We start from the raw sequence: 22,618 nt of genomic DNA, 5'->3' as shown, positions 1-22,618 counted from the left end.
AATTCTGGGATGACTTCACTGGCAGAACAAGGTAGAAGAGAAACAGAGGCAGGCAAGGCAGAGCTGTCCAGTAATGAAACTTGAATAAGAATAAAAGGGCCTTGGTCTCCTTCAATATGAAGCAAAGGATGGGCGGGTAGAACCATTCTGAAAGTGTAAGAATATTAACAGTCCAAGGAGCTGGCAGTTGGAAAAACTCAGATGAAAGATCATCTTCCCAGAATGCATCAAAGTGGCTTTAGGAGATGTTTGGAAGGATTAGCAACAATCTTTGTGGCCTACAGACCCCCATGGCTCTAAGCTAAGTACGCATGTGTACTTAGTCGCTCAGTCATGTCAGACTCTTTGCGACCCCATGGACTGTAGCCCACCAGGCTCCTCCATCCATGGGGATTCTCCAGATAAGAATACTGGAGTAGGTTGCTTTGCCCTCCTCCAGGAGATCTTCCCAAGCCAGGGATTGAACCCAGGTCTCCCACACTGCAGGTGGATTCTTTACCATCTAAGCCACCAGGGACGTCTCAAGTACATATAGGTCAATTCAAATAGATTTTGGGGGGATGCGGAGAGTAGATGGTAGATTGATCCAATCTCTCAAGTTTGCATAGTTGCCTCAGAGCTGGGTAACTGGTTCATCTTATGATCATGTGAAATTCATGCATATTAGGATGAGTTAGACAATGCTGCCCAAACCTCGCTGACTGGATAAACTGATAAGAAAGGCTTCTTCTTCTTTCACATGCCAGTTTTATGTGAGTAAGGCTGTTTTCCTTCACCACAAACTCACAGATCTAGGGACCCTCCATCTTGGCAGACCACCATCTTCAATACATAGTCTCCACTGTTGCCTAGGAAAGGCGAGAGAGAGTGGAGGACCATGCGGGAAATGGTGTGGCCCGATTAGGAGATGTCATACACCAGCCGCTGGGCTGGACCCAGTCATTTGGTCCTAATGTAAGTACAATTACAAGCACAGCTGGGAAATGCAGTGCTTCTGTGTCCTAAGGAGAACTGGGGTCACAATGGTTCTCAACATGTTGTTCAAGATCAACGGAATCAGAATTAACTGGGATTTTTTTCAGAAAAGAAAACTCAGAGGCTCCACTGAAGACTGACTGAATCTGTAATTCAGACTCAGTGTGTTTTGACCAGCTCTTCAAGTAATTCTAATAGATACTAAAGTTGGAGACTCACTGGTGAAGGGGATTAGATAGCCAGTCTCTTTCTTTTTTTTTTTTTTTTGCTAATTTTTAAATGTTACAGATTACAGACAGTGCATCGTCACATAACTGTATATATCTCTGAGCATTTATATACATACTCTGCTGGAAATTAAAATTCCAGTTTCTACAATGTGCAAATTTAAACATATTTTGGGCTTCCATGATAGCTCAGTTGATAAAGAATCTGCCTGCAATGTAGAAGACCCCAGTTTGATTCCTGGGTTGGGAAGATCCCCTGGAGAAGGGATAGGCTTCCTACTCCAGTATTCTTGGGCTTCCCCAGTGGCTCAGTTGGTAAAAGAATCTGCCTGCAGTGTGGGAGACCTGGGTTTGATCCCTGGGTTGGGAAGAACCCCTAAAGAAGGGAATGGTTACCCACTCCAGTATTCTGGCCTGGAGAATTCCATGGACTGTACAGTTCATGGGGTCATAAAGAGTCAGACACAACTGAGCGACTTTCAGTTTCACTGTGGAGAACAATATGGAATTTCCTTAAAAAAAAAAAAAAACCAAAAACCAAAAATAGAACTACCATATGACCCAGCAATCCCACTACTGGGGATGTATTATGTGAGGAAACCAGAATTCAAAATGACACATGTACCCCAGTGTTCACTGCAGCACTATTTACAATAGCCAGGACACGGAAGCAACCTAAATGTCCAGCATGTGTTTCTGAGTTCATTTATGGAGTCAAATAACTTTATGCACTTGTAGGCAGGTGTTTATTTACTTAAAAGTTAGAACATGTCTGACAGTGGTTGAACCATTTGCAGAAACTCAAACAAGCCAGAGTAGAAATGCTAATGATAAATCAGAGCAGGATCAGATAAGACTGACATGGGAATGAAACCCTGGGAAAGGAATGACATGAAAACCCTAAAGAGAAAGAGAAACTTAGGGAATGCAAGGAGTGAAAAGTGATGGGACCACGGACGTGAAGAATTAGCAAGCTGTAATCAAGGTGGAGGACTCTTAGCGTGTGCAATGTGCACAAGTGTGAACACTGCCAAGAGTGAAAACATGAATAAAAATACAGAAAGATGCAATGAAAGTGGCTCTGTTGACCCACTGACAGAAACATTTTCTATGTGATTAAATGCTCACTAGAAGTATGCCATGCAAAGCTGAAAGCTACAAATACAAAAGCAGCTTAGTCATTCTCTCCCCATAAATATCCCCTAGCATGAATCACTGACCAGTATTTAAGCTCAGACACTTACAAGATGCTTCAAAAGGTGGAATACGGAATTCATTAAGTGTTGTATCTTAAAACAATGAGATTATTCGTTTCTCATAATCATATGCATAAACTGATTGCATTCATATTTCATGAAAACTTAGGACTTACTAGAATTGCCATAATAAGAGTAGACATTTTGTCTTTTAACCAGTTTTTAAATTATAAAAGCAATGCAGGCTCATGGACAAAAACAATCCATGCAGATGGTCACAAAATGAAAACACTTTCTTCCATGATTCTACACTTCTTTTTTTAAATTTATTTTTAATTGGAGGATAATTACTTCACAATATTGTGATGGTTTCTGCCATACATCAATATCAGCTCCTGGACATACCCACTGCCACTAGTTCCTTACATTATCCTTAGAGAATTTTTCTATAAGTAGAGAGTCCTTAACTTGCATCTTAGGAATATCTCATTTAAAACATGTACCTTAGCTGCCAAAAAGAAGGCAAAGACAACACAAATATGAAATGACAGTGGAAACTGAGAAAATTTTTAAAAGCTCAAATGAAGAGCAAGAAAAAAATAAGCATAGGAAAACATAAATGTTGGAATATGGTAAAGCTCTTCACAATATTTTCCAGTGCCATAGAGTTGAGCATTTTTGCTGGGGTGGATTCAAAGGACAAAAGACCAGAGAAAGAAAAATTAAACCTGTATATTATTTATGGAAGCCAGAGGAGGGGAAACTGAGTGGCTTCCAGGGAAGAACTGGGAATATCCTCAGTTGTTCTTAAATTTCTCAGGTCATATTGTGTAACGTAAACGGCAGTGTCTTGAATCTGTAGCCAAATTCATCTAGTCTTATGCTCCTTAATTTATTTTTAATGTCTTTGTCGAGGATCTACTATGTGACATTAGCTCTGATCTCAAAGAGCTTATGGCAGAGCTAGAAAAAACACGACGAGCAGAGATGAAACATTTGGGGAGTAAGACTTGGTATATAAAAAGAGATAGATTGAATATAATTAAGTGGCAGCATGCACTTAATTAAATTCAAGCCATAATCCATGTTCTGATTTTAAAAGTCTGCTACAATTTCTCACTTACCACTGTAACTAATACCTGGAGTTCAGCTCAGTCCACTCATGTAATTTAGCAATGACTATGTTTCCATTCTCAAACAGAACTCTGCTATTGTTGAAATGTGTATATGGTTGTGTGTTTAAAAATACCTGTTTGATTTTGGGGACGGGAGGGTGAATTTGATTACATCTAGTGATTGATTCTTCAAACTTCATGCCTCTGGGAAAATATGTCACAGATCATAAACTCCAGAGAGAGAAGCCCGAGAAATCAACAAGGTCAATCCCTTGGCCACCAGGTGGGATGGAACTTCTGACTGATTTCCTAGCCAAAGAGTTACGGTGACATCCGTATGCATCTTTTCTTCCTGCATATATTGAATCAAAGAACAAGCAGGCATCTGGTACTGAAGCATTATAAAGTCATATGTGATGCTCACTAATACAAAACGCCTGGAAGGAAATGAAGTTAATACATATGGCATTCAATTTACAAATGAAGACTCATTTATCATCAAAGACCCAGAATGCTCACTGCCATGACATTAGAAAGAACTTAGGAGGAATATCTGTTTTCATTTGTGTATCATCCCCCTCAACACAAGCAACTAAGAGGAAGACATGTGTGTATTTCCTGGACTTGATCTGGGGCCTACAACACATTTCACAAAGGCATTCAAGGGCCCAATATCTTTCAGACAAGACTGTTAGGCCAGTTTTACATCATAGATAACTTATACTGTGGAGTCTTCAAAAGAATATTACTTACACATTATGCCAAAGCCATAAACATTATTGGAGGTTCTTTAAAAAAATTAATCAATATACCAAATCAAAGACAGCTTTGGAATGGAATCCTGTGGTTGTACCCCAAACACCATGCAGTTTTCTTTTCCAGGAGGAAGAACAGGCAGCTTGTTCTCTATCACCTCATAGATCTGATTTGAGGAGATACTGACAAGAGAACTTTTTACAAGAATTTTATGGTTAACAAAGTCAATGAGGAAACAGAATCCTATGTCTTCAACGCTGGCAGTACCTTTCTTAGGATGTCAAAGAGAAAGTTTCTTTCCCTTCTGATTTTGACCTTTTCTATTTGGCAGATGTTGATTTTTTCCCCTTCTGCCTGTGTTTCTAATGGAGCTTGAAATTAACATGGTTTTTTGTTTCTCTCCTAATTTGTGTGCCGCCATCATCAATGTTGTCAGCATAGTTCTGGGAATAGGGTTTGTTTACTGCTTCTGTTGAGCCAGCAAATGGAGAAATGCAGAAAAGACTGTTCCGCTCACCCCCTTTCAGGGTAGAGTCCCTTTTCATTCACAGATGCAGCCTTTACTAAGCAGCCAGTAACCTTTCTAGGGGCAGAAGCCAACAACCATTCTCAGTGCTTGTTCTCAATGACACTGCTGAGCTGTTTCAGACAGAGCTGGGTATATCCTGACCCCAGACACTCCTTGTTAACAGGTAATGCAGAGACTGAACATTTCCCCATATATTCCCCTTCTTCAGAGATCCCTTGTAGGCTTTTTGGGTTCTCACTTCTTTTCCTACTCCTTTGTGAGATTACCCATTTCTGTATCTTCAGATATATGTGATATCTATATATCTATATATCTATATATATATGGAACATCTGAAGATGTGTGTGTGTATATATATATAGAGAGAGTACTTGTTTGCTAAGTCACTTCAATCATGTCCAACTCTTTGGGACCCTGTAGACTGTAGCCTGCCAGCCTCCTCTGTGCATGGGATTCTCCAAGCAAGAATACTAGAGTGGGTTGCCATGCCCTCCTTCAAGGAATCTTACCGACCCAGGGATTGAACCCATGTCTCTTGCATCTCCTGTATTGGCAGGTGGCTTCTTTACCATCTGGGAAGCCCCCATACATATTTCAACAGAGGACAGTATTTTGTTTGCAAAATTTTCATCCAGAAATAATGCCTAGCCAGGTAACACTCATTGGCAGTTTATTCTGGACCACAACTTGGTTTGGTGCCATTCCAGTCACCTGCTTGCTTTCTGGTCCATACGTCACTCTTCTTTGCTTACTCTGTTGGCATGAAATTATAGTTCCCAGACAGTCCCTGCCTTCTGGCTTCCAGACAGTTCTAGACAATGTAAGGCACGAGAAGGAGACTGGGGGCAGAAGCAGGGAAAGGCCAGCATATTCCTGGGTCACTTTGTTTCTGGGGGCATCTAGGGCAGTGACTGTCATCTTGTGGCTCCAGTTCCCACTGGACTGCCCACTGGGGTTCCAAGTTCTGCCAGGCAACTCTGAGCTCTGAACTCTGCCTCCTCCTGTATGCCCCGGCCCCGAGAAAGCTTTCCACTGCTACTAACCTCTGGGTTGTCTCACTTTTGCACTTGTTCTGCCAGTTCTCTTTATTAAGTTCTCTATTCTAAATATACCCCGAGTGGTTTCTGGCTTCCTGACTGGAATCTGAATGATAACCATTCCACTGGGAAAAGAAGGTCCAAATTTTTTCAGGATGTGGAATGGACGGCAGTGACTCCTAGCTGTCCTCAACGTGTCATCCATTTAATAGAATATTTAGGGACTTCCCTGGCGGTCCTGTGGTTAAGACTCTACTGTGCTTCCTACGTAGGGAGTGCAGGTTTGATCCCTGGTCAGGGAACTAAGATTCTACAGACCACATCTAAAATATTAAGAAACTGAATATTTAGCAGGGATTCTGCTTCTAAGCTAGACTTGTAGTTTGCTGTGGCCATGTAAACGAGTCCTGGCCACAGTGAAGTGATCAGATGAGTGGTGTGGCAGAGTCTACACTTTTCTTTAAAAGTTAGCTGCTCTGTCCTCACTGTACCTTCTTTCCCTCTTCCTGTGGTTTGGAGCATGGATGGGACCACTGGCGTTCCATCTTGGAACATGAGGATGTGGGCCAAATTTGGGAGAGAGCAGGACCAAAAGACACAGGAGCCCAATTCCTTGAGAACTTTGTGGAGAAAAACCAGCATCCCAAGTGTGCTCTGCCTCCCTCTGTAGTTTTACATGAGAAGCAAAGAAAATTATCTTTCCTCTAAGCTTCTGCTCTTTCCAATCTCTTAACTGCGGCCAATTTGAGTTCCAAACCAATTCAGGACCCAAATCATGAGCTCAGTGTCTGCCCTAGACTGCTGATTAATTTTCTTATACCTTTCCTTAACAAATTAAAGCAAAGTCCTTGATCCTCTGACCTTATTCCAAGTTTTGGCCTCCTCCTATTTATACTTAGAATTGACCTACTCTCATCTACAAAGCTTTCCAAAGATTTTATTCCCTTTAAAAGCTTCTGCTCTGCTTATTAAGTTTTCTCTGGAAGGGAGGAGTTAGGGGGTCAAAGCCAGCTACTTACTGAGCCTATATCCAACCTAGAAAATGATTAGAGTCTGGATGTTAGAGAATTTTTAATTAAAAGCCTGGGAACATTGTTCCTCAGGTATTAATAAAGCCAGCAAAATGGAAAATCAGCATGGCCCACCACCACAAGACACACTGTTAGTGTCCTGGTCTCATGGTCCCTCTTCCTGGAGCCGATGGGCTGTAACTGTACCTAATGGCTGCCAAGTACAGATAAATCTCACGTATACTTCACCCAAGCGGGTGTCAATTAGAAATACGGACTTCTAGGATGGTAGTTCCAAAACTTTATTGTGCATGACAATCACTGGGGGGAACTTGTCTGAAGTGAAGATTTCCACCCTTCTGCTCATGATTTAGTTGGATTGGGGTGGGGGGGCTGGGTCACGAACTTGCCTGATGGAAAGGACCCCAGGCGTCTCTACAGTGCCTGGTCTCTGGACCACATTAGGAGAGATTGCGCCCCTGGGAACTCATGAAGGCTAGAACATTGCCACAAGTGTAGAGAGTTGTCATCAGCTGGGGGTGGGGCTGGGCCACACAAAATGATGCCTACCACATTCCAGGAACTCTGCTAGGTATCCTCCAGAAACCATCTAGTTTATGCTTTTGATAACCTGCATAACTATCATTACTACACTTGTTTTGCAGTAAGCAACCTGAAGCGCAGAGAACTTAACTTGCCTAAAGTTACAAAGTGGATTCAAAGCCGGGTGTGTGTTGGAGCTAAGTCTACTGGTTCCTCTCGTTTTGCTCCACACCCTTCCCGATCATGCTTTGTATTTCCAGACACTGATCTGGGCAGACCGTATCACAGGGTCCTCTGGCTTCTGGTTGGGTTGAGTCCTGCCAATAGGAAGTGCTAGGAGAAGACTGCGGAGGAAGGAGGAAAGGAGTTCAGGGTATTGATTCCCCAGCCTCCCTCACCGCAGTCTCCAGGGGTGAATCTTTTAACCAAAGGCCACAGCTCTTGTCAGTGGCTCTTGCCCCATGACTGTCCCCTCCTAAGTCCCTGTAACTATTCCCTCTTCTTGCCTTTTTCAGCCTAAGGCTGATCACTGGTACCCTTCCTCTTTTTCTCTCTAATTGGGAAGAGTGAGTTTGTTGAGGGCAGGGTCTATATCTTTTTATCTTTGTACACTCTGCGTCTACGATAGTGCCTGTTTCCTGTTAATATAGTAGAAAAATGTTAGTGCGTGTTGACATGAACAAGCACTTTACTAGTCCAACAATGTGCTGCTGCTGCTGCTGCTAAGTCGCTTCAGTCGTGTCCGACTCTATGCGACCCCATAGACGGCAGCCCACCAGGCTCCCCCGTCCCTGGAATTCTCCAGGCAAGAACACCGGAGTGGGTTGCCATTTCCTTCTCCAATGCATGGAAGTGAAAAGTGAAAGTGAAGTTGCTCAGTCGTGTACGACTTTTAGCGACCCCATGGACTGCAGCCCACCAGGCTCCTCCGTCCATGGGATTTTCCAGGCAAGAGTACTAGAGTAGGGTGCCATTGCCTTCTCCGAACAATGTGCTAAATATTCTTTATTAACTCATTTAGTTTCTGTTATTTTTTTTTCTTTTTTAAGAACAGATTTTTTTTTTTTTTTTAAAGAAAGCTATTGGATGTTTCTCCTAGAAAAATGAAAACTTTCATTTGTGCAGAAATCTGTACACTAATGTTCATAGCAGCCTTATGTGCAATAACCCAAGACTGGAAATAATCTGTATATTCTTCCTTGAGAACAAAGTTAAACAAATTGTGGGATTCATCCAGGGTATATGAGGCAGCAATAAAAAAGAACAAACTCTTCATCCATGGCAACAAGTCAGATACATCTCAAGGGAGTTAAGTTCAGTGGGGGGAAGAAAAAAAAAACAATCTCAAGAGGTTATATACTCTGTGATTCCATGTAAGTAACATTCTTGAAGTACCTAAATGACAGAGATGGAGGAGGAGATAGTGGTTGCCAGGGGTTAGCATGGACAGTGGGGATAGACGTGGCTATAAAATCACAGCACAGAGGATCTGTGCTGATGGAACGGCTCTGCATCTCAACTGTAGTAGTGGGTACACAAAGCTCTGTGTGTGTGTGTGTGTGTGTGTGCATACTCAGTCATGTCTGACTCTTTGCGACTCCTGGACTGGAGCCTGCCAGATTCCTACGTCCATGGGATTTCTCAGGCAAGGACACTGGAATGGGTTGCCATTTCCTGTTCCAGGGGATCTTCTTGACCCAGGATTGAACCCATGTCTCTTACGTCTCCTGCAATGGCAGGCAGAGTCTTTACCACTGAGTCACCAACACAAAGCTACACCTGTGATAAAATCACACACACACACACTTGCATGCTTGTAAAACTATTGGATTGTACCAATGTCCGTTTTCTAGTTTTGATATTGTACTACGGTTATCAAGGTTTTAGTAATGCGGAGTGAGAGGTAAAGGGTACGTAGAACCTCCTTGTGCATTTTTTTCTGCTGCTTCCTCTGAATCTATAATTATTTAAAAATAAAAAGTTGAAAAAGAAAACTGGCATATTTTATGTCTTCATGTTTTCATTGACAATAGAGTTTCACTACTCTACTTTTAAGATGATATTTAGATTTTATTTTATTCTACAGAATGTATGAGCCACATAGTCTAGTAGAGACAGAGAAGAATGTACAGATGTCAAGCCTTTATCTGTTCCTGTCAATTTTAAGTTAATGGGGATCATGAGAACTGGAATAGGGACATTTGAATTGACTGAATTGCATCCCCCATCCCCAAATTCATATCTTGAAGTCCTAACCCTTAGGACTTCAGAATGTGACCACTTTTGGAGATAGTATCTTAAAGAGGTAATTCAGTTAAAATGAGGCCTTTAGTGTGGGCCCTAATCTATTATGATTGATACCCTTATAAAGAGAGAACATTTGGAACAGAGACATATAAAAGGAAGGGCTTCCCCAATGGCTCAGTGGTAAAGAATCTGCCTGCAATGCAGAAGACACAGGAGAAGCAGGTTCAATCCCTGGGTCAGGAAGATTCTTTAGAGGAGGGCATGGCTACCCACTCCAGTATTCTTGCCTGGATAATCCCATGGACAGAGGAGCCTGGTGGGCCACAGTCCATAGCGTCCCAAAGAGTCAGACGTGAATGAAGTGATTGAGCACACACACATACCAAAGTAAGCCCGTGAGAGAATACAGGGAAAAGCCGACCATCTCCAAGCCATGAAGGAGCTCTCAGAAGAAATCAATACTACTTATACCTTGATCTCAGACTTCCAGCTTCCAGAATTATGAGGAAATAAGTTTTCTTGTTTAAGCCAGCCAGTATTCGGTTTCTTGTGATAATAGCACTGGCAATCTAACACAACATACCCTACCCTCCTGGGCGAATCCACTTCTAATGTGTATCAATGGAAATATTTAGTTTTGTTCACCCACATACATATCTAATATAATCCGGAGCAGAACTTTGTACAGAGTAGCCCCAAATTGGAAGCTATCCAAAATACCCATGAGCTGCAGGATGCAGAATAATTTGTGATGTGTTACATGTTGACCAATTTAGATCAGTGAAAATAAACCATCTAAAACTGTAGTTAGGGCTTCTCTGATGGTCCAGTGGTTAAGAATCCACCTGCCAAGGCGGGGGCCCCAGTTTGATCCCTGGTCCAGGGTGGGGTAACTAATTAAGCGCATGCACAGCAACTACCGAACCTGTGCTCTGGAGCCCTTGAGCTGCAGCTACTGAACCCACGCACTGCAGCCACCAAAGCCTGAACGTCCTAGAGCCCGTGCTTCGCAACAAGAGAAGCCACGGCAGTGAGAAGCCTACACAGCACAACTAGAGAGCCCCCACTTGCCGCAACTAGAGACAGCCCCGAGAAGCAATGCAGACCCAGCGCAGCCATAGAGAAACAAATAATGAGCATGTTAAAAAACAACTGTAAACAACAATATGAATGAATGATCCACACTGCTGCATGAAGCCATACACCAAGAGTACATGATGAGTGATTTTATTTATAGGATGAGTAAAAACAGATGATGCTTTTCTTTACTGTTAGAATTGAGAATTGTGTTACCCTCAGGGGGTACCCACTGGAAGGCAGCATAAGCAGGGGTTTTGGGATACTGCTGCTGCTGCTGCTAAGTCGCTTCAGTCGTGTCCGACTCTGTGTGACCCCATAGACGGCAGCCCACCAGGCTCCCCCGTCCCTGGAATTCTCCAGGCAAGAACGCTGGAGTGGGTTGCCATTTCCTTCTCCGATGCATGCCATGTTTTATTTCTTTATCTGAATGTTAGTTTCAGGGGTGTGGTTACTTTGAGAAAATTCTGTGAGCTGTACAGGTAACATACATGGTCTTTTTTATATGTATGTGTGTGGAGGCTAAGTCGCTTTAGTCCTGTCCGACTTTTTGTGACCCTATGGACCATAGCCCGCCAGGCTCACCTGTCCATGGCACGAATACTGGAATGGGTTGCCATGCCCTCCCCAGGGGATCTTCCTGACCCAGGGATTGAACCCACGTCCCTTACGTCTCCTGCACTGGGAGGGAGTTTCTTTACCACTCGCGACATGTGTGGCAGGCTCTATGTGCATACTTTAATTGAAAAATTTTAGACAGAGGTTTTCTATGAAAAAGCTGGGCATGCGTCCCTGATATTCTAATTTGCCTCTATTTGCTTGAGGGGAGAGAGACAGGAGTGGCTGCTTTCTGATTCCAAGTCTGGTGAGGTGGCTTCAACGAACTCTCAAACAACCTGACATATGTTTCTGGGATCTCAGGGGACAGAGAGAGACATCTAAAGAGCCAGAACCTGCGGCTTGCTAACTGCTCTGCTGGCAGACTAAACAAAAGATTTTAATGTCAGAGACAGTCTGTCCTCGTTTGTCTGTGCATGGACTACACCCCCCGTTTCCCCTGGAACAGAACCTGGGCCCTCCTGCACGACAGAGCTGGTGTGGAGTCGCTAAGATCTCCTCAAAGAAAGAGTCCACTTAAAAAGGGAAAACACCACTCAAGCCAAGAAGCTGATGTGCTGCTGAAATAGCATCGGGTGAAGAAATAGAAGCTTGTAGAAGGACACAGATGCATTTGCCCTCATCAAAAGAAACACAATGAGCCACCTCCAGCGGTGTGGGGAGGAGGGTAGTGTCCTGAGAGGAACACATCAAAGAGGAAACACTTGTCAGCCCTCATGAGCAAGGGTCCGCTTATGGTAGTATTTGTCACTCAAGAACTTCTGTGACCACCGTGCCTTTCTCAACCCATTCTCATCAGGAAAAGGTGAGAAACCCCTAGTCAGCAAGGGGATGAGCTGCATGTGACACTGGATACAGGAATGTAGCCTATATTCTTTTTCCAACATGTTCCATGCTAAAAAAAAAGAGGAAAACCATTAAAATTGGAATTTCAAGTTGTAACTCAGCCATCAGACTCCTAGTGGAAGTTGTGGCCTTGGGAAAGACAGTTAAAAGTCACAGAACACATCTTAAAAGTTCTCATCACAAGAAAAAGAAAAAAACAAAACATTTGTAACTATGTGTGGTGACAGATGCTAACCAGACTTACTGTGATCATTTCACAATAAAGGCATGGATCTAATCATGTTGTGCATCTGAAACTAATATAATATTCTATGTCAATGATATCATAATAAAATAAAATAAAAACCATAGGACTTCCCTGGTGGCACAGTGAATAGGAATCTGCCTGCCAATGCAGGGGACAGGAGTTCGATCCCTGATGCAGGAAGATTCATGTGCCTCGAAGCAATAAAGCCCACTGGTCATAATGACTGAAGCCCGCGTGCTGCAACTACTGAAGCCCTTATGCCTAGAGCCTGCACACCACAGCTGGAGAGTAGCCCCTGCTCTCTACAGCCAGAGAAAGCCCACACACAGCAGTGAAGACCCAGTGTGACCAAAAAAAAAAAACAAAAAAAACCACAGAGTAATTTTCAAGGGGTCATAAATTGATATGATACTCATAAAACTTGTACCAAGAATATGTTTTTCTCTCCCAGTGGTTCACATCATCCTTGGGCTGTATCAACCCCCCCTCCTCAATAATGGACCAATAGGAACTGTCGGTTCAGTAGAAGTAGGAGTGAGGGAGGGGAAGCAATTGAGGGCAACCCTAAGGTTTTGATCTTGGGTGATCAGAAGAGACTGATGTCCACAGTCAAAATACAGATACAGGAGAAAAGATCAGGTTTGGTGCGGAAGCAGTATATAACTTCATCTTTAACGTGCTGGGTGGGAGGCACCTCTGGGCTATGGTGTAAAAATGGTCTTTGGACAGCTGGGAACTTGGAATGAAACTCAGAAGAAATGGCTGGGGTTGGACTTGTCAGTGGACAGGTGCAGTTGAGGGCTTGGGAGTAGGTGTGGTTCCCCAAGAAGAGGAACATTATTTTCTAAGGAGTGATTAGTGGAGTTGCTGGTAAAGACACTGCCACATGCGTAAGGAAAAGAGAAGAGTGATTTTCCTGAAGGTGACTTAACAGAGTCCCCCGAAGAAAAATGGGATCAACAGTGGCAAAATTCTACAGATTTCAGGGAAAAGGGATACTGAGAAGTGTTTGCTTAACCTCAGAGGATGCCAGTGATCTTAGAGTTACCACTTTGGGGAAAGAAGTTGGGCATGAGAGCCAGAACACAGTGGATGGTGGAACAAATGAGATGTGAGAAAGTGCAGACAATCTATACAGACTGTGCTAGAAACCTCGTTATGTAATGAAGGAGGGCAAAAGTTTAAACTGCCAGATTAAAAAACTCATGTCCCCTGTCATTTGAAACACAACATCTGGTGGCAGGGGACATGGGTTTGATCCCAGGTCCAGGAAGATTTCACATGCTGTGGAGCAACTAAGCCCCTTAGTCACAACTACTGAGCCCACAAGCCGTAACTACAGAAGACCACATGCCTACAGCCTGTGCTCTGTAACAAGAGAAGCCTCTGCAAGGAGAAGCTCACACACTGCGACAAAGAGTAGCCCCACTCGCCGCAACTAGAGAAAGCCTGTGCAAGGCAGTGGAAGACCCAGTACAACCAGAGATAAGTAAGTAGTTTAAAAACAAACAAACACTTACTCAAGTGTTTCTTTATCAATGCATTGAATGAGAGGATTTATTGGCCAGAAGCATGCGGCTACTGCTGCTAAGTCGCTTCAGTCATGTCCGACTCTGTGCGACCCCATAGATGGCAGCCCACCAGGCTCCCCCATCCCTGGGATTCTCCAGGCAAGAACACTGGAGTGGGTTGCCATTGCCTAACACAATTTGAGAGTGGTGATGAGAGCAAATGCTGTTTCAAGGTAACTTCAACTGTCATGTGATTAAAAATCACATGTGATTCTAGTAACAAAGTCACAAGAACTGGTAAGAATAGTGAGGTTTTATACTTATGTTCATAATAGAAGGAAATGTTAAATTTCAGTAAAAATAAAGTATAATTTATATACTGAATTCAGCATAAGACTAAGTATAATTTTGATTAAAATGTATATGCAATATTTATGCAATTTATTCCACATGAAAAGAGTATATATTATATATCTCTAAATTCATCAGTCCTAAATATATTATTTATATTTATCACATACTGTTGAACAACAATATATATTATATATCTCCAAATTCATGAACACCCAATTCATGAATTACGTCCTTGGTTTCCTTGGAGGAGGAAGAGTTCCTGAGATGTAAGGTTAAGAATCTTTCACTATGGGAAGAGAGAGATTTTGTCTTGAAGGAGAGAAAATCTGTTTATGATAGAGTGGAAAGTTTTGCGTTGTCAGCATTATAATGGGATAATGTCATAAAATAAGATTGTGGAGGTAGCTAGGCTCCTTGAGTGTATCTCTTGACCCCCTGCTTATTAACTGTGTAATGTTAGGCTAGTTAGTTAACCATTTAACTCCTTTACACCTCGGTTTCCTTAACAATAAAATGGGATGATCAGTAGTAACCCACCTCGCAGGTTGTTATGAGGATTACATAAGGAATGCTTCAGCCAGTATTGCATCTTCCGCTCACTCAGTATCTCTCAGCAGACATGACACCTTCAGTTCTTGGAATATGTCACATTCTCTCTTGATCAGAATCACTGTGTATGCTGCTTTTCTGTTTGTAAGACACTTCCACTGTCCTCAACATGACTGACTCCTTCATCCTCTGGGATTCAATTTAAATGTTACCTCCTTAGAAAGCCTTTTCCAGAAGCCATACCTGAAATAGGACTCCCATCATTATTGTCTGTCTCAGCCTTTTTGGTACAGATTTGTAACTGTTTTGTTAGTTGCTGTCTCTTATGAGCTCTGTAATGGCTGGAGTTCTCTCTCTTGATCCTCTCTCTAGTACCCACCACAAGGTAAGTTCTCCATGCTGCTGCTGCTAAGTCGTGTCAGTTGTGTCCGACTCTGTGAGACCCCATAGATGGCAGCCCACCAGGCTCCCCCGTCCCTGGGATTCTCCAGGCAAGAACACTGGAGTGGGTTGCCATTTCCTTCTCCAATGCATGAAAGTGAAAAGTGAAAGTGAAGTCACTCAGTCGTGTCCGACTCTTAGTGGCCGCATGGACTGTAGTCTACCAGGCTCCTCCGTCCATGGGATTTCCCAGGCAAGAGTACTGGAGTGGGGTGTCATTGCCTTCTATGAAGTTCTCCATAAAAATCATTAAATAAGCCAAAAGATAAGGAGCAACTGAAGATACAAGGGATATCCCCCAGCTGTATTCATGCTTGCAGATTGCGCTTCAACTTTTGATGTGGGTATGGATTTTATTAGTCTATTCTTATCTTGTCCTGGAGCTGCTGGAAAGAAAGACATATTGCTTGCAGTAAATTGTTTATAAGGCAGCATTTAGTCTTTCTTCTAACACTAGGAGCATCCCCTCTCTGGTCAAGGCTGAACCAATAAAACAAGAGAAGAATAACAAATTCTGGGCTGTGCTAGGACGGTTCATGTTTCTGCAGCCAGTGAGCAGGGCAGCTATAGGGAAGCCACTGGCTTCCACAGAGCCAGTCTTTTGCTCTCATTTTAGTTCTAGGCAATGTGAAGTGATGAAAGAGATATTGATCTAGGCTTCAGGAGCCAGACTTCTAGTTCTGATAGTTCATGTTTAATTGGGGGATTTCGAGATCAACCTCTTTGAGCCTTAGTTTTTTTCATCTAACAAATGACAATTTTAAAATATCTGCTGTGGGATAGGCTGTTAGCTGTGCCCACAAGTCCATACTTCCCTTCACTCTGAGCACAAGACTAGACTATAATTACAAATTATCCTTGAGGCTGGTGTGGTCATGTGATTAAGCTCTTACTGATAGGATGTAAGCACAAGTGATGTCTGTCACCTCTGTTTCCTGCTCAAGGCCCTTGACTTTCAGATTGGAATAACAAAGATTGGAGCAGTATCAATATCAAAACTGGTATATTAAAGATGGCAGGGGCTTTTCTGGTGGCTCAGATAGTGAAGAATCTGCCTGTAATGCAGGAGACTCGGGTTCAATCCCTGGGTCAGGAAGATCCCCTGGAGAAGAAAACAGCTATCCACTCCAGTATTCTTGCCTGGAGAATTCCATGGACAGAGGAGCCTGGTGGGCTACAGTGCATGGGGTTGCAAAGAGTCAGACATGACTGATCGACTAACACGCACAAAGACGGCAGAATGGCTGTTAGGTCTGGCCCGTAAATCCCTGTGTGGAATAGTCATCCCCTTGACTTGCAACCTTCAGCTAGGATGTTAAATAAGAGACAACGAAGCCACTAACTCTTTGGAATATATTTGTTATAGCAGCTACTGTTTCTCCAATACATGTCCTATCTATAGAGTTGTGAAAGATGGTAGTTCTTCTGTATAAGGAAGAGCTTAAGGAGGTAGAAAGTGCTATTAAATTCTGTCATTATCATTATTTTTCTTTAGCTTATTTATTTGGATTGGATTCAATCCAAATTATTTACTTGGATTTATTTATTTGCATCACATCTTAGTTGGGTCATGAGGGATCTTTCATTGCGGCACACACACTCTCTAGCTGTAGCCCAAGGACTCGATGGTTTCGGCATGTGGGCTTCATTGCTCTGCGGCATGTAGGATCTTAGTTCCCTCACCAGGGATAGAACCCGTGTCCCCTCCATTGCCAGGTGGATCCTTGAGTGCTGGACCACCAGGGAAGTCCCTTCTTCTAGCTTTTTTGAAATACAGATGCCACATCACATTGTGTAAGCTCAAGGTATACAATGTGATGATTTGATACACATATATACTGCAAATCATTTTTTTAATACAGAGAAAACAAGTGCATATCAGAATGCCTGACATATACTTGATATTTAGTGTTTACTTTTTGAAGGAGTGACTGAACATGTTGCTGATGAAAAGCCTGAGATTAAAAAAAAGTCTATACAATACAAAAACACAGGAAAAATATTTGTTTGCTCAGGGAAAATTTTTAACTGATTCATTTGTGCTCATATAAGTAAAGCAAAAACCTCCTGGATATATGCTTTTTTCAAAGAAGATTGTTTTTCTTTTTAATACTTTTTCCATCAAAAATAAATTATAAAATATTAAAGGACATTTTGAAGTAAGAAAAATACACCCTAATCACATCACCCAAACACACTCTTTCATTTTTACCCATTGCCTTAGCCCTTTTATCTATATGCGTATCTATTTTTCATAGCTGCGAATCTGTTTCTTCTTTTTCTTATTTTTAAAATAAAGTTTAATTTGTACTCAGTAAGGAAAGCACAGGCTTGGTAATTCTCCAGAAGTGATTCCAACAAAGAACCACCTAATATTTCTAAGAGTTCCAATTTAATTTTGCCAGGGGGGTTCCATTCTTATTAAAAAGCATACCAGGGAGAGGAGGTGAGTTTCATAAGAAAGTACACAGGAGTGTTAATTTCTCAGTATAATTAGGGTTATAAGGTTATAGATGTCACAATCTACTTCCTTTTAAGAGTTTATTTTGTGGGTCTTACAAAAATTGTATGAAGGGCAAATGAGTACATATGAGTCTTATTTAAGGGTATAAATGAATTCACAGATTAATTCCACAAATGTTTCTTGAGTGCCCACTATGTGTTAGGCAGAATGTGGACCATACTGAGTAAGAGGCACTCTTTACCCTTGGAAACGTTGAAGAATGAATGAAAGACAAGAAGATACATTTCAGTGAGCGCAGAGGAGGAGGCAAGGCCATCACATGGAGGAAATGAGACCTGATACTTGGCCAGGAAGCCAGGCAGACAAATGGGTAGAAGGAAGTTCAGGTTGGCTAGACACATGAACCAGAATGAATAATGCTCATGAGACTGCAGGTTATTCTACCTGGCGAGCACACTGGAGGTGAATGGATGAGAAAGGAGAAGTAAGCAAAGGTTAGATCATGAAGAGGAAGGAAACAAGCTTCATCATAGCAGTGATGATGTTTGCTCAGCATGCCTAGGACAGTGCTCAGCCCTACATACATTCATATATTCCATCTGTATTTGTGGAATGAATCAAGCCACATCATACTATCCAGTTGATCATTACTGGTCTTAGTCTGGATTCTGGTTGTAAAGGAAGAGTATACCCAGCTGGGAAGGGACAGCTATTCTTCTCTCCTCAAAGACTACATTTACGATGGCCCTATGGCCATGCCAAGTCTGCCAAGGACCACTACTCACTTTTCAAGGCAGGACATTGCTTCACTATTGTTGATACTAAACTGCCTGATGTGCAACAGCAGGGGTCATGTACACTGAACCCTCATCTGAGAAATGGCCCCTTATTTCAACTTCATTTTTCAACGACATCAGGAATGCCACACAAAAAAGCTTCTTAAGACATGCTTGCAAAGCAGATGTATAAATGCCATTTCCAACTCTTATTCCTAGAAGCAAAGAATCAGGGTGGGTTGGGAGAGAGATGGAGAAGTCACAGCAGAAACAAGGGAAGGCTGAGGGGAAAGATAGGAAGACTTCTTCTAATTGTTTCTTTCTTCTTGATTCTAGGTTTTTTTTTTTTAATGCCTCTTACTTTAAATTGAGCATTAATGATGTAAATTTGCCAGGGATCTTACTCTCTAGGGAGAGGAATAGTTTAATAAACCAGATCTAGCAATACTGAATTCTTTGGAGGCAAAAACAGATTTGACTCACAAGAGCCCAGCAGGGTGGCTGACTTTGGAAACATTTTGCTATCGCTCTGCTGGGCACGCTAAGAATGCCTGGTGCTGGCTGACTCCATGCGGGGAGCATACAGATTCAGCTGCTGAAGAGTGATGTGAAATTAAAGACAGAATGAAATGTGTGATCTTATTTAATCACATCTGGTGCTTCAATTTCTCAATAGCAGCACCCTGTTCCACTGTGTCAAATTGGAGAATGACAAAAAAATATATATGACTTATAGCTAGAAGATGGATTAACTCTCTAATGCCTGCCAATCCATTTCAGGGATCTAAAATGCAAATGACAACCGAGTTTTTCTTATAAAGAATTTGGGAGCAATTACCCCTGAATCGACATGATTCAGTTACCATAAACTGAGGAGTACACAGTGAAATGTCACCTCCTAAAAGAGACCCAAAACTCAGGGTCCCAGCTGGGTGATGACTTGGAGAACATTTGTTGTGCAGTAGCTAAGTCATGTCCGACTCTGTGACCCCATGGACTGCAGCATGTCCGGTTCTTCTGTCCTTCACTGACTCCTGGAGTTTGCTTAAATTCTTGTTCATTGAATCAGTGATGCTATCTAACCATCTCATCCTCTGCTGCCTTCTTCTCCTTTTGCTTTCAATCTTTCCCAGCATCAGGGTCACCAAGTAAAAGAACCATTTCAGCCTCTTTTAGGAGTTTACTAAGATATAAATCTGTACTGGAATTGCTATTTAAATTACCCCCACCCCCAATAGCCCCATCCCACCCTCTCACAAAGCAGCTGCTACATTATGGCGACTGGAGGTTTATCCTGAGTAGTGGACACAATACACTGCCATTCTGCAGGACCAGGATGCTTCCTTGGCTAGTCAGATACTTATACTTCATGGCAAGCCAGGTCCTAAAGGTTAGTCAGGTGTTTCATCTAACATAAAAATAGTTATTGCAGTTAAATGCTAAATTCTTCTGGGGTAGGGGGATGCCTTCTACATAATCCCATTTAGCAGCAGAAAGTAAATGCTTCAGTATAATTAGCTTACCATAGCCAGTTTTCTATCCCATTTACAGCGAAGCAAATCAAAAAGGAAAACAACTTGACAATGGCTACCTTGGTCCCTTCCATGGAGTGAGCATGCAGAGGCATGCAAACATGTATATGTGTGATCCCAAAGAGGCAGGCAGTTCAGAGAAGATCTGTTCAGAGACTGACTCAATGAAGGGCATTATGTAGGGAGTACACGAACAGATAGTCCAGAATTCAATGTCATGAATTTTCAGAAGCACGGACTTTTAGTATTTTTTTAAAATGAACTCCTATCCTGAGAAAACCATAATTCAAAAAGACACAAGTACTCCAATGTTCACTGCAGCACTATTTACAACAGCCAGGACACAGAAACAACCTAAGTGTCCATCGACAGATGAATGAATAGAGACGATGTGAAACATATACACAACGGAATACTACTCAGCCAGAAAAGGAATGAAACTGGATCATCTGTAGAGATGTGATGGACCCAGAGTCTGTCACACGGAGTGAATTGAGTTCGAAAGGGAATATTGTTTATTAATGCATGCAGCTGGAATCTAGAAAAATTACACGCATGAACTTAGTTCCAGGGCAGGAATAGAGACACAGACATAGAGAATGGACATTTGGACACCGTGGGGAAGGGGAGGGTAGGATGAATTAGCAGATTTGGCTTGACATAAATACACTGTGTGTGTTAGTTGCTCAGTCTTGACTGACTCTTTGCAACCCCATGGACTATAGCCCACCAGGCTTCTCTGTCCATGGGATTCTCCAGGCAAGAATACTGGAGTGGGTTGCCATGCCCTCCTCCAGGGGATCTTTCCAACCAGGCATCAACCTTCGGTTTCCTGCATTGCAGGCAGATTCTTTATCATCTGAGCCATGAGGGAAGCCCCATAAATACCTTACTATGTGTAAAATCGGAGAGGGCAATGGCACCCCACTCCAGTACTCTTGCCTGGAAAATCCCATGGACAGAGGGGCCTGGTGGGCTGCAGTCCATGGGGTCGCAACTGAGCGACTTCACTTTCACTTTTCACTTTCATGCATTAGAGAAGGAAATGGCAACCTACTCCAGTGTTCTTGTCTGGAGAATCCCAGGGATGGGGGAGCCTGGTGGGCTGCCGTCTATGGGGTAGCACAGAGTCGGACATGACTGAAGTGACTTAGCAGCAGCAGCATGTGTAAAATAAATAACTATTTTAGCTATACAAGGATCTGCTGTATAGCACAGGGAGCTCAGCTTGGTACTCCGAAGTTACCTAGATAGGTGGGATAGGGAGAGAGGTGGGAGGGAGGGCCAAGAAGCAGGGGTTGTATGTATGTATATAACTGATTCATTTCATTGCACGCAGAAACTAATACAACATTGTAAAGCAATTATATGCCAATTTAAAAAAAGTAACTTCTACTGCCAGAGATCTGAGTAACTGAAGGCTCTCCTGGTTCCTCTCCTGTTTATGAAAATCCAGAGTTTGTGAGCCATCTTGGCAGCATATACATTACAGTCTACTGCAATCTTCTGATCTCCTAAGACTGAAGGCCACTTGAGGGCAGAAAACCTGGTTTGCTCATCTTTGTCATCCATTTCCAAAGCATATGACACAGTAACTCCACAGCACAGGTTCTCAATAAACAGGTGTGAACGGGACCATTCGCCATTCCAGGTAGCCTTATGCTGGAGAGTAATCAGTCATTTCCCAGTTTATGGAAAAACAAGAGATAAAATGCCACTAGAGGGGGTTAAAGACTGGCAGGTAATCAAGTGAAGTTATATTAAAATTAACTTTCTGATTTTATAAAGATCTGCTGGGTGGGCCCTTTATAGACACTGAATGAGAATTTATAAAAACAAAAGGTTGATGAAAAACAAAGGCCCATTCATTTTGTCATGTGGTATATATATTTCTTTAGACCCTTGAAGAGCTGAAGAAGTTTTGGCAGTTCCTGGCCCCACCCTTTTGTTTGCAGAAGGACAGACAAATCTGACTGGTGATGGTGGGCCATGGCAAGAACCATGGGAGCTGCCTCAAGAGAGGGACGCCTCCTTTTCAGAAGACGCATCTTCAACTTGAAAAGTTGTGAACGCCAGAGATTTTAAGGCTTGTCAGATCTATTTTCAATGTCCAATACGTAGAGTGAGAGTGACATATTTTATCCATTAACGGCACCCCACTCCAGTACTCTTGCCTGGAAAATCCCATGGACGGAGGAGCCTGGTAGGCTGCAGTCATGGGGTCACTAAGTTGGGCACGACCGAGTGATTTCACTTTCACTATGGATACTATAGACTTTAAACAAGTCTGTAATAATACAGGATATGATTAGTATATGTTAATTGTTCCCTGTTGTATTTTGGATTAAAATAAGCTGGTCTGCTCTGTTTACCTTCTTTTAAGTAGACAAAGCAATGGCTATGACCATGCTTCTCCCTCTTCATGAAACCCTTTGGAGATCTGCCCTTCCTTTTGGAATAAAACCAAAATCCTAACTATGGCTTACACGGCCCTGCAGTGTGATGCTCCTCATCTCTGAGGACCGTCCACCTGTCTCACTAAGCCCTTCTGCTAATTTCTTCTGTTTA

General features: G+C 42.5%; 1 protein-coding gene and 1 non-coding gene across 4 annotated transcripts in view; both read right to left on the bottom strand.

The window, feature by feature from the left end:
- The window catches only part of SAMD12 (sterile alpha motif domain containing 12), a 449,029-nt gene that overhangs the window by 119,994 nt on the left and 306,417 nt on the right, over nucleotides 1-22,618 (bottom strand). The window lies entirely within an intron of this gene.
- On the bottom strand, nucleotides 13,578-13,655 carry MIR2489 (microRNA mir-2489). Its single transcript, NR_031041.1, has one exon. It is a non-coding gene; the product is annotated as a microRNA mir-2489 (primary transcript).

This window comes from Bos taurus, chromosome 14 (assembly GCF_002263795.3).
Source record: "Bos taurus isolate L1 Dominette 01449 registration number 42190680 breed Hereford chromosome 14, ARS-UCD2.0, whole genome shotgun sequence".
NCBI classification, from domain to species: domain Eukaryota; kingdom Metazoa; phylum Chordata; class Mammalia; order Artiodactyla; family Bovidae; genus Bos; species Bos taurus.
The sequence above is the reverse complement of the archived record's forward strand: the minus strand, read 5'-3'. Positions and strand labels throughout refer to the sequence as shown.